The sequence below is a fragment of the Panthera onca genome, chromosome A2 (genome assembly GCF_046562875.1).
Source record: "Panthera onca isolate mPanOnc1 chromosome A2, mPanOnc1 haplotype 2, whole genome shotgun sequence".
Lineage (NCBI taxonomy): Eukaryota > Metazoa > Chordata > Mammalia > Carnivora > Felidae > Panthera > Panthera onca.
The window spans coordinates 161,976,417-161,979,726 of record NC_138340.1 but is presented as its reverse complement, the minus strand read 5'-3'; positions in this window follow the sequence as shown (position 1 = coordinate 161,979,726).

The following is a 3,310-nucleotide window of genomic DNA, read 5'->3' as shown; positions in this document are numbered from 1 at the left end:
GGAGACCCCCGGCTTCGGCGGCCCGCTGGGCGCAGGCGCGAACTACCCTTCCCAGAGGGCGCCGCGGCACCCGCAGCGCGACAGAGTCGGGGGCGGCCTCCTTGAAGTCCCCTCCCCACCTGCTCGGCTCACTACCCCGGGAGGCTGCAGGGAGGGACTCCGCGCCGGGATCCGCCTGGTGGCCAGCCTCCGGGTGTGTCCGTACGCGGGAACGCATTCATCCATCATCCATCCGTCATCCACTCTTGCATCCAACATTTACTGAGCGCATCCTCCGTGCCAGGTGGGGATGCTCTGTTGAAAAGGGACCCGCCTCTCCCAGAGGTCACATCCCGTAAACCGACCGTTTCCGAGGCCACAGGGAGGTGGGGGGGGGGGGGGGCGGGAAGCGGACGCAGGGGTGAAGAGGAGTCTGCAGGCCGGACGGCGCGGGCCGCGCGGTCGGGGGTGAGTCGGAGTGGCAGCCGGACCCCCGCGCATCCTCAGATCTGCCACCCCGCTCCCTCGCTCGCGGTAGCATTGAGCCGGGCCAGTGTGACCAATTGCTGGCCTATTTGGTTGACTTAGGTGACCCCAGAAGTTTCTGGAACGTAGGCGGTCCTCAAATAAATGTGTGATGAGTGAATGAAGCATGGGCCCCACCATTCTGGTCAGGACGTGGTGGGCTGGGGGCAGGGGGAGGATCCCTGCTGAGCACAAGGAGCCTCATTCCGACCCTGGGGGACCACCCCCTGTTAAAACAGCTCAGAGAAGGTGGGCATGTGGAGCTAAACCGGCTCTGGGAGACAGAGGCACGGGTCCAGCCAAGCGGAGAGGCCCACAGCCCCGGGGAACCGGCTTCCCCCGCTCCCATCCCCCACAGGCTCTTCCTCTGGAATATCTGGGGAAAGAGAATTTCTGGCCCAGCAGTCCCAGTGCTGGTCCCTGAAGCAGCTCTGGCCTGCCATAGGTCTCCGCTGGCCTTGCTGCTGGTCACCTCCAGGAACTCTGGGGTACAGTGTTGACATCCTTGGCCTGGCCTCTCAAGGAAAGGCCTGGAGGGGAGACCACTCTCAGTCACTGCCCAGCTTCATACCCAGGGCCAAGCCCGGCCTTCGTGCCTAAAGAATTGGCAACCCCAATTCAGACCGGTGAGTGTGTGCGTGTGTAATCCGCTGTGGGAGTGTTTGAAGATATCACAACGGTTTCACCGCATGGAAAAGGAAAGCTTCAAGTTCAGCATCTGATCTCGGGATCCCTAAAGGTCGTAGCCCCTTGTGGTAAGCCCCTTGCCTGTGCTGTGTGCCCAGTATTCGTGCTGAGGTAGGTTTCCTCCCAGTAGCCAGGGTGTCCCTTCTCCCAGTGCCTCCCCTCGCCCCACCCTCAGTCTCTAAAATCCCTCAACTTAGAAAAAAGTAATTTCTCCACCCAAGACACACCTTTATTATAGGATGTACAGAGTCTTGGCATCTCTTTGACTCAACCACCCCCTACCCGACCAGGCTGAGACCCCCCTTTGTAGACTGGGTCAGCAGTCGCTAAGATTTGCCAGCTTCCAGTCTGCTCAATGACCAGTTTGCCGAAGCTCAATCTGCTGAGTGGCCAGCTCTCCCAGTGCTTGAGGAACCTCCTTCCTATCTCTTTTAGTTGTACCTCTGACCTTGTTCCTACATCCAGCCCTGCCTCTGTATCTGCATTGCAAAGTGGTTGTGGAGAACTCTCCTGAATTCCATTGGAAGTGTGTGTTTGGTGGCTCGGCACAGAGACAGAGGCAGGAGTGTAGCTGGAACACATTTTTTAAAGATTCTCAATCATTCAGTTTGGTTTTCAGCAAATTGATATTCAGTGGTCTAGTTTCATCATATTTGGCCTTTGGCTACCTGGCCATTGTGTGAATTGGCTTTTGGTGAATTAGCCAGCTGTAGTTCTCCCAAACAAATCGGCCAGCTTCCTCCTAAAGATAAATGGTACTGTCCACTCCTCCACGTGAAAATGGCTGCAATTTAAAAATATTTTCTGGTTTTCATTATTTTCTTTTTCTATCCACGAGGTTATTGAATCGTACTTTTTAGTTTCCAAATGTATGGGTCCTTTTCAAAGTTTTCTTTTCCTTATTGAGTTTTACCTTGTACTAAGAGAATATAGTACGTGATGTTCTTTTTGTTTAGGATTTTCTGAGACTTGCTTTGTAGTCAGGGATGTAATAAATGTTTGAAACTGTTCTGTGTTTGCTTTGAAAGAGCGTGTATGTGCTAATGTTGGTTGTAGGATCTAGTTTGATCTGTTAAATCAAGCTTACTGATTGTGTTGTTTGTGTCCTCTCCTTCTTACCATTTTTTGCTTCTCGATGTATCAGTTACTAAGAATGATGTATTAAAATCTATTTATGTTGTGCATTTGTCAGTTTCTCCCTGTATTTCTGATACTTTTTGCTTTATATATTTTGATACTGTGTATACAGTATAGAATTGTGTTTTCCTGGGACAGTCCATTTTACTATTATGAGGTAATACTCTTTGCCGTAATAGTACTTTTAATCTATAATTCATTTCATTTGATAATGATATAGCAACACTAACTTTATTCTGGATAGTATTTGTTTGATATATATTTTCCCATCCTTTTACTTTCAAACTTTCTGTATATTTATGTTTCAGGTGGTGTCTTATAAGAGCATGTAGCTAGAGTTTGTTGTTGAATCCATAATGACAACCTCTATCTTAACTGGCAAGTAGTCCATTTGCATTTATTGTGATTAGTAATATATTTTGATTCATTTCTACCATCTTATTTTGTGCTTTCTATTTATTCTGATTTTTTCTATGCCTTTCTTTCCATTCTTGTATTGGATTGATCACTTTTTCTTTATTCACCTTTGACGAATTCACCTTGATTCACCTCTTTCTATTAATTTGAAATTTATCTAATTTAGTCTTCTTTTTCTATACTTTTAGGGGTTACTCTAAATTTTTGCACACACACCACCTGATCTGATACAGTCTCACATTAATTAGCATTTCCACCCTCCTTTCACACAATGGAAGGACCTTAATATATTAATTCAATCACATCATTGCCCTTGTCTTCTGTGTAATTGTTCTCTTTAGTTCAGTCTTATTTTTAAGCACCCCCCAATTCATTTATCGTCTTGTTTAATCTGTGCTATTTAGATTTACCAGTGTGCTCACTGGTATCTTTGTTCACTATTTTTTCTTTTGCCTCTTTTTCCTTCCTTCTGGGTTCAGTGTTCTTCTTTCTGAATTACAAGTTTTAAAGTTCTTTCAGCAAGGAAATCTTAGAACTAAAAGCCTTCAGTTATATTTCTTCCACA